Genomic DNA, 14,508 nt, shown 5'->3' with positions numbered 1-14,508 from the left:
GTAGAAATGATGAGTGCCGAGTCCCATCATTTACAAATTTTCTGCCTTCCATGCAAATGTGGATTCAGATGAAGAAGCAATGAACAGATCTGGGACATCTTCTTTGTACTGTTTTAAGTGTTTTTACACATTTTATCTCATTTAACTTACAGCCACATCTACACGCATCTATGTAGACTAGGAAATTGTGATTCTTTTCTTGAGGCAAACGATTTGTCTTTCAACTAAGAAATTTTCTCTCTCTCCTTCATTCTCATTTTTTCTTTTATGAATTATAGGAACAAGCTATTCTTACTTTATCTTAATGTTATGCTTCTAAGACTCAGATACATGTTTCAGGATTGTTAACAAGAAGAAAAAGTATGTTTGTGTTATAAGGTTAATTATATCAAACACTGAGCCAATATTTTTAATAACTATATTTTATTATAACTATACATTTTAGTTAAAATGTCACTACTGTATTTAGTTTAATTGTATGTTTTGATTCTGAATCTCAATAACAAATGCTGGGTTTGTGCTAAAACTGTCACGGAAGTGGGTAGGAAAGTTGCAAAGAATGTCAGGATAAGTACTATTCAGTGGGAATCAAGCTTTAAGAAGAATGAAATATTTGACTTGCCCCTCATTCCCAACAAGCTCAAGGCACATTTTCCAACTCTCATTTCGGTGAGAAGTGTCAAGAAGTGAACACAGTGGCTATATGCAGATTATTTCAGAGCATAACCTTGATTGATGTTCAGTTCAGTCGCTCAGTCATGTCCGACTCTTTGCGACCCCATGAATTGCAGCACGCCAGGCCTCCCTGTCCATCACCAACTCCCAGAGTTCACCCAGACTCACATCCATCGAGTCAGTGATGCCATCCAGCCATCTCATCCTCTGTTGTCCCCTTCTCCTCCTGCCCCCAATCCCTCCCAGCATCAGAGTCTTTTCCAATGAGTCAACTCTTCGCATGAGGTGGCCAAAGTACTGGAGTTTCAGCTTTAGCATCATTCCTTCCAAAGAAATCCCAGGGCTGATCTCCTTTAGGATGGACTGGTTGGACCTCCTTACAGTCCAAGAGACTCTCAAGAGTCTTCTCCAACACCACAGTTCAAAAGCATCAATTCTTTGGCACTCAGTTTTCTTCACAGTCTAACTCTCACATCCATACATGACCACTAGAAAAACCATAGCCTTGACTAGACGAACCTTTGTTGGCAAAGTAGTGTCTCTGCTTTTGAATAGTTATCTAAGTTGGTCATAACTTTCCTTCCAAGGAGTAAGCATCTTTTAATTTCATGGCTGCAATCACCATCTGCAGTAATTTTAGAGCCCCCAAGAATAAAGTCTGACACTGTTTCCCCATCTATTTCCCATGAAGTGATGGGACCAGATGCCATGATCTTCGTTTTCTGAATGTTGAGCTTTAAGCTAACTTTTTCACTCTCCTCTTTCACTTAGTTGTATATTATTAACAATTTAGCAAAATAAATGTAGATAAAGATAATTTTTGAAGTATTATACTAAATAATGCATAGATCACTGCTATATGACTTATTCAATAATATAACCCCACTCAAAAACTTATGTACACTCCTCTTTGTGTAGAGACTATTATTGCAGTTCCCACTCCAGTGAACATAATAAATAACTGTGGAGTTATTAGACGTTATTGATCAGTACCCCTGGAGGTATAGATAAATAAAGTTTCAGAAGAAGATAGAGGACTCTGTGTTTATGAGCTATAAGAAATAGGAATTTATTAGAGTGCAAAATCTGGAGCACGAATATCTGAATTTCAAGAATCTGTTCTAACACTTAATAACTGTATGACCTTGAGGAAATTCATTCTCAATTGTAACACAAAGAGAAAAATATTACTTGCCTTCCAGCAGTGCTGTGGTGTTTTGAGAATAAGTGATAAGGAAAAACATTTTTTAAAGCTAAAACACCATAGATAAGTTATAATAATAAATACTTCTAGCAAGATTCAGACTTTTGTTTCCATTACAATTTTTATCTAAAAATCAGCTGCCAAATACTCATTTAAGAAATCAGAAAAGTAAATATAAGGGGAAAAAAATATCCATAGTCCTGCCATCCTTCTTCATCTTCAAGTCTTGCTCAAATATCACTTTTTCGGTGAAGCTTTTAAGGACATTGGGTTTAAAATTGTTGCACAACCATCTCTACACACATGAACACTATGTACTCACTGACTATAGCATTTCGGGTCACGTGACCCACTATTTAATTTATTTGTGTACTGCCTATATCCCTCAGGAATTTGAGCTACATAAAGTGAAGGACTTTTCAGTTTGTTCACTGTTGTATCCCATTGTTGTCTCTAGTCCCTGTTCCCTGTCAGTATTCAATAAATATTTGTTTTAAAAAAAATCAACAAATCCAAACACAAGTACTATACACACTTAGATGTGTTTCTGGCAGTGCTTTTAAATTTCAAATGCAGTGAGTGTTGTTATTTTTAACGTACAGCATACAAGTAACACTTATTGAATGCCAGATACTGTGCTTTTAAATTTCAAATGCAGTGAGTGTTGTTATTTTTAACGTACAGCATACAAGTAACACTTATTGAATGCCAGATACTGTGCTAAGATTTTACCTACTATTTTTTCTTGTTTTTTTATTTTTTTTATTTTTTACCTATTGGTTTTAAATTTACTATGTCAACAACCCTGAGTGATATTATCCTTGATTTACAAATGAGAGAACCAAAGGCTCAAAGCGTTAGGCAATTTTGTTCATCATCAAGCTTCCAGTAAATTAAAACTGGACACAAACCAGTGTGTGATTTTCACAACATCACTGTGCTCTGGAGTTGTACTCTTACTACGTTTTTATTTGTATCCATCTTTTTCTACTTCCTTTTATGTCCTAAGTATTTCCTGATGTTATCACGTTTCATTTCCTACTTCAATGGCCGAAGCTAACTGCGTATATGAGGCTCAGGAGACAGCAGTAAAATGTGGTGGCTGAAGGTCATATCTATTCTTAAGTGTTCAGTTCTGAGCTTTACCTAAAAAATCATTTTTAATCTAATCTCTGTTTTTGCCCAGAAGCCCCTCCCTACTCCTGTCTACTTACTCACATTTGTATTAGCTGGGATTCCTGGACTCAACCTATCTACTCAAGCATTTTGCTTTTTAGGGGGGGGCGGGATTTATGAGAGAACACTGGATTGACTCAGATTTGAAGCTGAACAGTAAGCCTTGGAAAGCTGTCAGTTGGACCCTGGCCATCAGGGCTCCCTCCCCATCTCCTGCCTCTTAGCGCCTTGCTCTCTGACCGGCTTCCTCCGTGGGAGTACAAGACATAGCTGCCTTGGATGGACATCCTTGCAGCTCTTTGACCAAAGAAGAAAGGATTAAAACTTTCTCCAACTCAAGTTTGAAAGATATTGGTAACAAGGCACTGGTTGAACTGGTTGGGACCCTGTGCGTGTCTAGGGATGGACCGATGTGCCCAGGGGAATGGAGAGCAGAAACTGACTCAGCTTGGGTATGTGCCCTTTCTCTGAAGCACTTCACAATTAGTAGCCCTCACATGATTTTAAGGATCATTTCCCCCCCCAAAAATGTCTGTTCTGAACAAAATATTGCAAATTCTACTATAGAACCAGATCAAACACCACCATCTTCCCTAACCACTTCAGGCTTATTCACTCTTTGTGAAGAAAAATTCATGGAACACCTATCACGTGGCAGGCACTGCTAGGTTCATTTGATCAGTCAACAAGGTTTGTTCTCAAGTACCATATATTAATGTATATGTATGAAATCTGAAAAAATTGGTGTGGATGATCTTATTTACAAAGCAGAAGTAGAGACACAAATCTAGAGCACAAATGTATGGATACCAGGGGGGAAAGGGAGGGAAGGGATGAACTGGAAGATTGGGATTGGCATATATACACCACTAATACTATGTGTAAAATAGATAACAAATGAGAACCTACTGTAGAGCACAGGAAAGTCGACTCAGTGCTCTGTGGTGACCTAAATGGGAAGGAAATCCCAAAAAGAGGGGATATTTGTATATGTTTAGCTGATTCACTTTGCTGTACAGTAGAAATTAACACAACATTATGAAGCAACTATACTCCAATAAAAACAAACAAATAAACAAAAAAACCCCACAAGGTTGATTCAGAGCCTCCTATGCCAGGCATCTTGCTAAGTTGCTGGGGACTCAACAGTGAGGAAGAGAGGTAGGTCTCTACCCTCTAGAACTTACACCCTATGGGCCCAACAGTTAATAAACAAGTAGATAAATGACACAGTCATAGATTGTGAGAAGTCATACACAGGGTGCCGTAAGAGTGTAATGAAGGTAGCTATGGGGAAGGGGTCTGCAGAGCTGATAATAGAACAACTACCCAGCTCAGGGAGGCTGAGCCCATGAAGGTCTGCTAAATTGAAAGAGAAACTAGAAAAAGGAATGTCTAGCTTAGAGTAAAAATAAAGGAAATTTTCTGAATGTTAAGAACTGCTGGTTAAAGGAGGTCATACTCCCTTAGGAGTTTTGGAAAAAACACATCATTTAGCAGTCATTAAGAAAAAATGTGTGACCCTAGGAACTGTAAAGTTCACAAGGCTTCAATACACATTTCAAAACAAGCCCAAGAAATAACAATCAAATATGTCATTGCTATACAAGTCATTCAAAAACAAACCCACAACAAAAGGAGAAAAAAAAAAAGCTGTTTCAGAGTTCACTTATCTAAGCACTAAAGAATGAAAAGGCTCCTCTGAAAATCCACATGGCGTGTTTATTTCTTTAAAATGACTCCACCGCTCCACCCCATACATTTGTTTGTTTATATGCATAACAAATATGTAAAAAGAATTAAGATTTGTATTTTGAGATTGCTCTTAATACAATATCAAACCACATAGTGTCATGAACTTGCCCTCTATACACACACATAAACATGCTCTCATGCATAAAAGCAGCGTCATATGGAAAAGATACGTTTATAGTTAGAAAGAGCTATGTCCCTATCCTAAGTGGTTCTACCACTTATTAGCTGTGTGACTTTGAGCATCTTATTTAACCTTTCCAGACCTCATTTTTCATTTGTAAAATGGACATAACAATAATAACTTCATGGGGCTGTTCTGAAATTTTTATTAAATGAGATCTATGGTGCTAAGCAGTATGTGAATCAGAGTAGGCATTCAATAGATGGTATTTATTTTTTTTTTTTTAAGATTCAGTTTCTGATTAGGCCTGGACAAGACACAATATCATTTTTACTATTCTTGTATTCTATGAAAAAATTAATTTAGTGTATTTTCTTTGTTTGCTAGTGATTCAGACCACATCAGAAATATTAGTTAGAAGACAGCTATATTTCATTAATATGTCAGGAATAATTGGAACAGATCCAGCTATGAAATAAGTTAAGAACGTTAGCAACGGTTTTTTTTTTTTTTTTTTTTGGTTCCTTCTGCTATACACTAGAATAGACAAGGGATTAGTTTAATTATTCATGTGTGAATGGGAGACCCAAAGAACATTCAGTCAAAGCAGCCTTTACAGGTCAGAAGAACCTTGGCCATCCGTATGAAAACTCTTGCCTCCCTGTGTGTTCTGCTCGTTCTTGAATTCACAGTCTGGCCCAAGGTGTTCTCATTACTCACTCCATCTGCTATCATTGCTCTGGTTTTAAGGAAAGGGAGTTCACAGTTCTTCTGTTACATCAGCAAACAACACTTACTCTGGAATGTCTTAAGTTCTTATCATCCTTTTATAAATACCTCCAAATCTCCCTTAAATCACACTACCTCGGACATGGAAACCTTGTATCTTACCATTAGCTAGTCCAGGTCCATTAAAGTAGAAATCCTGCTTGAAGCCATGAGACAATCAATTCTTTAAGACACAGTCGAGTCCTTATGGGTAACTCTAATCTTAAGAAAAGTTTTCATTCAACAGTTCACAGAGGTTATAACTTAAGAGTAGAAAGAGAGGAAGGTGAGTAGCAGAGAAGGGAAGAGAAAGAAAGAGGAAATTTTTACATTTCATTCCCTAAAATTTGGTCAAAACCAGTTCTAGAATTACATGGAATAAATCTAATGCTGCCCCCAAACAACTTTCAAACCTTCAAAGGCAACTACTTGCTCTTTCTTTGTCTTCTCTTTTTCAAGCTGTATGTTCCTCATGTGTTAAAGTGTGTACCTTTATTGGTTATTCCTGCAGCATTTATTTCCTCTTCCCTTTTTCCACCAGCCCTGATTTCCAAGTGGGACTCTCTGTGGTACTGGATAAGCTGATCCCCTCCCTACTCCAAGGGTGGAGTTCACGGCCAGGGCTAACACTCCATTCTCCTGGCCACAGTGATAGCCACAAGGGTGGGCACCTGACTTAAGCCAGTCAAGTTAGAGTAAATCTCAAGACATTAATGCATTGGTTCTAAGGTGTGAGATGGGGGTAAGGGTTCTTGGGACCTTGGGAATATTGACATCTGTCTTAGACCACAAAGGGAAGGGCCTATACCCAAAATGGTATAGGTGCCAACACCCAAAAAGGAGACAGAGAGAAAAACCTGAGTTCTGGTTGCATCAGGTGAACCTATAGCAAAGCCTTGTCTTAGAACAATTTTACTTCACAATTTTCTGGTTTCAGTTGCATGTGTCAAATTCTTACTTTTGCTTAGCTCAGTTTAATTCTAGTGTTTTGTTCCTTGCAACTAAATATATCCTGACTGATACATGTGAGATGGTGTTGTTATGGTTTCCTTCCCTTGGACAAGCTCCAGATTGTCAATGACCCTCTTCCAAGAGTCCCAGAAGAAAAACCTATTATTCTAGATGGAGCCTGACTAGTACAGGTCAGAGGGGGCCTCTCATGAGACTGGAGTAGAATGTAGTATTGTTAATAACTCAATCTGAGACTGGTATTGGAATTTTGAGCATCCTAATTCCAATTAATCTCACCAGTAAACTACCTATTTTCCCAAATAATTTACCCAAGTGTAACCTACACCCTAAACACCAGGCCCTTGTAGGAAAAAAGAGAAAAGTGTATTTCAGAATATACTTTCTACCTCTTTCTTCCCTACAGAAAGGCCCAATCCCTGCTGGTTCTACTTTAGCTTTCAAAATAGAATCACCAACTCCCTTCTTCTATTTTTCACATAGAGGTTAAAAAAAAATCTGCAGGTTTTCAAGTATAATCACTGTACCTGAATACTTTGAAAACTAAGCAGAGAGACTACAGTGTTCTGCAACCATGTGGAATGATTGCTCCCTAATTACAATGAGCTCCAGGGGTTTTATCTAGGAAAGAAGACAGGTGACTGGTCCCCAAGAGGCCTCTGGGTGGATATTTCCCTAGTAACTACACAAAGGTCTGGGTTTGGACCTCAGCTGGGAAAGTTCACAAACTAGATTTTCCAAGTGTATCCCCAGAGGTGCAGACTCAATGATACACTCACACAGTGTGGATGTATAAATCATAGTATTAATGCGTTCATTGTTAATTGGAGACGAGCTTTTGTGGCAGGAAACAGATGACCTTAATCTCATTCAAAATACCACACCCTCTTTCCTGAGGACGCATACCTGAAAAGTTGGATTAGTAATCAAGACACTTTCTGGGTGAGGATGGAATTAAGAGAAGTTGATTGTCTTGAGGACTTTTTCACTTCTCAGGCCATGGTTGACCCTGATCAAATATATCATTACATGGTTACATTGGGGAAACGTATCTATCTAGGGGCCAGAAGGACTATGATGTGGATCCATATTGCCAAATTGTTCTTTGCAAAATAACAACAGTTAATGTTTATACATGGTGCTTACCCTGTGGTCCATCGCTGTACCAGACTTCTTATCGATTAACTAACTTAATCTTTATAATGAAACTTTGAGACTTTTATTATCAGCTTCATTTTACAGATGGCAACCCTGAGTCACAATGGGGTGAATAATTTGCTAAAAGTTGCCTTGTTAACTAGGTGGTAAAGCTAGATCCCCAGGTTGCCTGGCTCCAGAGTCCATGCTTTAAATAGTTAATCTACACTACCTCCTCCCTTTTTTTTGGCTCTGCTGGGTCTTCATTGCGATGCGAGGGGGCTTCTGTAGTTGCAGCACACAGGCTCAGTAGTTGTGGCTGAGGGCTTAGTTACCCCGTGGCATGTGGGATATTAGTTCCCTGACCAGGGATTGAACCAGCGTCCCCTGCATTGGGAGGCAAATTCTTAACCACTGAACCACCAAAGCAGTCCCTACACTGCCTGGACCACCAGGGAAACCCCTACACTGCCTCTTGAACTCTGTGTTCTTTTATGCTACACCCTACATGCTACGTGGGTTACTTCATAACCTATTTGACACCATTCTCTATAAATCTGATTCCTTATAATACTGTGTCTCTGAAATATTTTTCTTAAAAAGTATATATGTATGTGTTAGTGCTAGTCCCTCAGTCGTGTCCAACTATTTGCAACCCCTTGGACTGTAGCCCACCGGCTCTTCTGTCCATGAAATTCTCTAGGCAAGAACACTGGAGTGGGTTGCCATTCCCTTCTCCAGGAGATCTTCCCAACTCAGGGATCGAACCCAGGTCTCTTGTATTGCAGGCAGAGTCTTTACCATCTGAGCCACCAGCGAAGCCCAATATATGTATGTATACAGCCTACCAGGCTCCTCTGTCTGTGGGATTTTCCAGGCAAGAGTATTGGAGTGGGATGCCACTGCCTTCTCTGATATGTATATATAGACATATGTATATAGAGAAATGTTAAGGAAAAATAGCATATACCATATATGTGGTGTATGTGTATAAAATCCTTACTGCTGCTCCATACATACCAACAAATATGAGCAAAACCATGCTCGTATGGGCAGTTGGCCAGGAGGACAGGAACTTTGTTATACTGGACTAGACAGCATGATGATAGCTGTTAAAATAGCATTCTGCCTATACTTAACCCTTCTCCAAAAAAGGAAATATTTAGTTTCATGGAGGTATTTAATAGTTACAGCAAGAAACACTAGAAAGGAATGAGGACCTTATGTTGGCCTCGTGCTAGAAAGCGATGCTACAGTCAGAGGCAGCCCCTTCTGAATAAGGCTTGAGGCAGCGCACCCTCCGGCACTCGGCATTGCCACAGAAGGCCCCGGTCAGGGCTGGATTTTACTAAGCTAGACGCATCCTTGTTTCAAAGGGATTATTTAAAAACAGCTACAATTTTAAGAAAGATTCCCTTGTTACTTTTTTTTAAATCTAGTATTTTTTAAAAATAGATTAAAAATTAATATGATTCCAAAACCCAAATGTACAAAAGTTTATATAGTTAAAAAAAAAAAAAAAGAATGTCTCTCCTATGCCTAAAACCCTGAAACTTGGTTCCCCTCTTGGGAGGCAATTATCGGTTCTTTATTTATATTTCCAGAGGTATTCTATTATCATTTTCTTTTACTGTCACATTTTCCCCCATGGGGACGTTATTGGAAACTTTTTATCTTGTTTTTGCCATGGTTTCCTCTCTTTCTTTCCGGTCTCTTTTTACAGACGACAAGGTTGACCTTCCCTGGGGACCTTCTTCAAAATGTCAACTTCTTGTTGATGGATATTGGTTTTATCCTGTTTCCAACTTCAGTTTCTGCTCTGGTTAGGAGTCAGTTTGTGTGTGACAGCTGGTGGTCCCAGGCACCTTCTGATGAATGATGGATGGGACCAGGAGGAACAACCCTTCCCTAATATTATTAATTGCGAGATTTTTGCAAGCTCAAAATTCTAAGAACTGACAGTTGCCTCCAACTGTTACCAGCTGTTAACTTGGCTGAAGTGGTGGGGATCCGATTCCCCTTCAGCAAACACTCTGGGACAACGGCTGGCTTACTATATATCTTCCTTTACACCCTCTGTGACACTCAATTCTGAATTATTTAAGCCTAAAAATAATATCCTAAACCTATTCCAGAGTGCCCACATCTACCACTGACCATGTAACCCTGCAAGAGTAACTTACCTTGGTCCTGGGTTCCCCATTCATACAATAAGGGAAATAGGTGTATTGATCAGCCTGCTTCCAGCCCTAAAAATCTTCAAATGTAAGAACAGGATGAGATGGTAAATGGTTAATGTTGCAGCAGTCTTTCCTCTTTCCCTCAAAGCACCTGACACTTGAAGGAGTGAAGAATCTGGTTGTGATCTTGAAGCAACACCCAATGTGTACTTGAGCAATTTTAGAGCAAATCTGCTCTTCGCTTCCATGGCCTTGCAGGGTTTAAGAACTGCTTTGTTTCACAGCTGCAAAAAAATTCTCTCCTAGTCCCATATACTAGCAAGTAATTTTTCTTTCTCATTTTAAGTTATTATGAAAACATGGGATTTCCCTGGCAGTCCAGTGGTCCAATGCAGAGGGCTTGGTTTCAATCCTTGGTCAGGTAACTAAGATCCCACATGCCACAGGTTGTGGCCAAAAATTTTTTTAAATAAATACATTTTTTTAAAGTTATTATGAAAACAAGCATTAATTTTGTTAAGTATAGAAAAGCAGTAGAAAAAAAAGCAATCCACCCTTTTAATCTCACCTGTGCTTGTCCAGGTAATCTATAACTCTCACCCAATTTGAAAGTTTAGTTTGAGTCATCAGAGTGACAGTTTTGAGGTATGCTTCATGAATTAAATTTTTCTATTTTTATTTATTTATTTGGCCACACCAGGTCATAGTTGCAGCATTCAGACTCTTAGTTGCAGCATGTGGGATCCAGTTCCCTGACCAGGGATCAAAACCCCGCTCCCTGCATTGGGAGCATTGAGTCTTAGCCACTGTACCACTAGGGAAGTCCCATGCTTGGTGAATTAGATGCTTCTGTCTGAGAAGGGTGAGCCTGGTGACAAGGTTTTATGAGTGGAGATACGATGGGTGCCATATTTCCGTGTTCTGAAGTGGAATTTCATCGGGCACTCTAGGGTGTCAGTTTCTTAGGACCCAGCTACAAAATCAAGGGGCTTCCCTGGCAGCTTGGTGGTACAGAATCCACCTGCCAATGCAGGAGACTTGGGTTTGATCCCTGGGTCGGGAAGATCCCCGGGAGAAGGAAATGACAACCCACTCCAGTATTCTTGTCTGGGAAAATCCCATGGACAGAGGAGCCTGGTGGGCTACATGGGTTTGCTACAGTCAGGCATGACTTACCGACTAAACAACGTGAATCAAATTGTCAAGAGACTGATTTCTTCCCAGACTGACAATACATCAATGTGCACTGGAAAACGTGCTTTCACTCAGGTCTGCTGTGTATACATCACCTCCCCCATATAAGGTACCTGGGGAAAATTTTTTTCTGTCAGAAGATTTGATAAGCACGGAGTTAGTATAAGATAACGTATCCAGGCCCTGATAGATATGCTAAGATAGAAAATTCCTCCTCTACAAAAGAGATTCCTAGTATGCAAGTGTCTCATCTTTGGCTCACTCACTCATTGAGCAAACATTCCTCAAGCCCCCCAGCAGATAAGATATCCTAAAGCTATTACTGGTTAAGTTTCATGGTCCCTCACTTGGAAGGGTCGTCCCTCTTATGACCATGGGAGGTGCCTTCATAATAAGTTCATACATTCCTATGTTTTTGTAAAATTTGCAAAAGTAGGCACTTTAAGTAAACAGTTGAAACTTCCATCTTCTGGCCCTCTTACTTCTTCTCAGTCACAATTCCTCTGGAGTAGGGTGACTTTGGAGTGGTCGTGGGTACTTTGGGGGTCTGATAAAGGAGTTGAGTTGGGGATGCATTCTGATTGGGTTTAGTAACTTGCAATCACTTCTGTAAATAGTCAAGTCATTGCTGGTCTTCCAGTGTCAGAATAGCTACAGGAATGCTTCTACTACTCACTGAGCCAGCCCGCCCAGCAATAAGACTTGAAAGTGCTGGACCAGAAGTCGCATTCTATTGCATCAGAAGTACATGGAGTGGGGAAGGAAAAGATGATTTGAAACATACAGACAGAAGGTAATCTATGACGCTGAAGGTTTCCTGGCTGCCCCTCTCTTGGTTCAATGCGCCCTATCCCTTTTCCTCTAACACACCTGACACATCCTCTTCAAGGGGCTTGAGATTTTTACAAACCCCAGAAATAGCCTTAGATGTCATGCTGCCTGGTAAATTTTGTCTAGAAAAAATCCCCAGGATAAGGAAACATGAAGGGGCCTGGGAATCTGCTCAAAGTGGGGAGAAATGAAAAATACTGAGAATACAAATTAATATGAATTGAATATAGTGGCAATGGAGGAGTGAGAGTATTAAGGGAATGGGAATGAACAGGAAAGGTGAGTGTGGGGGTGCCGGGAAGGGAGGACTTGGCAGACACTGACAAATTCTTGCTCTCCATTTCCTTTTAGAGAAGTTAACAGATTGTCCCCTTTCCAAGGCTTTCTTTTTGCAAAGTTCACCACGACTGCTTAGTTCAGACTTTATTAGGTACCATGGCATTCCAGTTATGCCTCCCTGACATCATCCAGATTAAACATGAGGGTTTTTGAATACTTGGCGAAATCTTTACTAAATATTGAGTAGATTGAAAAGAATAGTAAATTATAGATATATGTCAAGTACTCAGTCTTCAAGTGTAAGAAAACAAGTTAACCTGTGAACCTCTCCCTACCCAATCTCCTCCCCTTCCTTCTCAGAGCTAAAGACTATAATTTTGTAAATAGCATTTGTTTGCTTTCCTTTATAGTTTTATCACATGGATTCATTATTTATTGTTCAGTTGCCATGTTGTCTCTGACTCTTTTTTTTTTTAATTTGGTGTTTTTTTTTTAAATTTTATTTTATTTTTAAACTTTACAAATTGTATTAGTTTTGCCAAATATCAAAATGAATCCGCCACAGGTATACATGTGTTCCCCATCCTGAACCCTCCTCCCTCCTCCTTCCCCATACCATCCCTCTGGGTCGTCCCAGTGCACTAGCCCCAAGCATCCAGTATCGTGCATCGAACCTGGACTGGCAACTCATTTCATACATGATATTATACATGTTTCAATGCCATTCTCCCAAATCTTCCCACCCTCTCCCTCTGCAACAGAGTCCATAAGACTGTTCTATACATCAGTGTCTCTTTTGCTGTCTCGTACACAGGGTTATTGTTAGCATCTTTCTAAATTCCATATATATGTGTTAGTATACTGTATTGGTGTTTTTCTTTCTGGCTTACTTCACTCTGTATAATAGGCTCCAGTTTCATCCACCTCATTAGAACTGATTCAAATGTATTCTTTTTAATGGCTGAGTAATACTCCATTGTTTATATGTACCACAGCTTTCTTATCCATTCATCTGCTGATGGACATCTAGGTTGCTTCCATGTCCTGGCTATTATAAACAGTGCTGCGATGAACATTGGGGTACACGTGTCTCTTTCCCTTCTGGTTTCCTCAGTGTGTATGCCCAGCAGTGGGATTGCTGGATCATAAGTCAGTTCTATTTCCAGTTTTTTAAGGAATCTCCACACTGTTCTCCATAGTGGCTGTACTAGTTTGCATTCCCGCCAACAGTGTAAGAGGATTCCCTTTTCTCCACACCCTCTCCAGCATTTATTGCTTGTAGACTTTTGGATCGCAGCCATTCTGACTGGTGTGAAATGGTACCTCATAGTGGTTTTGATTGCATTTCTCTGATAATGAGTGATGTTGAGCATCTTTTCATGTGTTTGTTAGCCATCTGTATGTCTTCTCTGGAGAAATGTCTATTTAGTTCTTTGGCCCATTTTTTGATTGGGTCATTTATTTTTCTGGAGTTGAGCTGTAGGAGTTGCTTGTATATTTTTGAGATTAGTTGTTTGTCAGTTGCTTCATTTGCTATTATTTTCTCCTATTCTGAAGGCTGCCTTTTCACCTTGCTAATAGTTTCCTTTGATGTGCAGAAGCTTTTAAGTTTAATTAGGTCTCATTTGTTTATTTTTGCTTTTATTTCCAATATTCTGGGAGGTGGATCATAGAGGATCCTGCTGTGATGTATGTCAGAGAGTGTTTTGCCTATGTTCTCCTCTAGGAGTTTTATAGTTTCTGGTCTTACGTTTAGATCTTTAATCCATTTTGAGTTTATTTTTGTGTATGGTGTTAGAAAGTGGTCTAGTTTCATTCTTTTACAAGTGGTTGACCAGATTTCCCAGCACCACTTGTTAAAGAGATTGTCTTTAATCCATTGTATATTCTTGCCTCCTTTGTCAAAGATAAGGTGTCCATATGTGCGTGGATTTATCTCTGGGCTTTCTAGTTTGTTCCATTGATCTATATTTCTGTCTTTGTGCCAGTACCATACTGTCTTGATAACTGTGGCTTTGTAGTAGAGCCTGAAGTCAGGTAGGTTGATTCCTCCAGTTCCATTCTTCTTTCTCAAGATAGCTTTGGCTATTCGAGGTTTTTTGTATTTCCATACAAATTGTGAAATTATTTGTTCCAGCTCTGTGACGAATACCGTTGGTAGCTTGATAGGGATTGGATTGAATCTATAAATTGCTTTGGGTAGTATACTCATTTTCACT

Source organism: Bos grunniens, chromosome 16 (assembly GCF_055505025.1).
Source record: "Bos grunniens cultivar Pamir isolate PY7600 chromosome 16, Bosgru_T2T1.0, whole genome shotgun sequence".
In the NCBI taxonomy this organism is placed as follows: Eukaryota; Metazoa; Chordata; class Mammalia; order Artiodactyla; family Bovidae; genus Bos; species Bos grunniens.
This window is presented reverse-complemented; position numbering follows the sequence as displayed.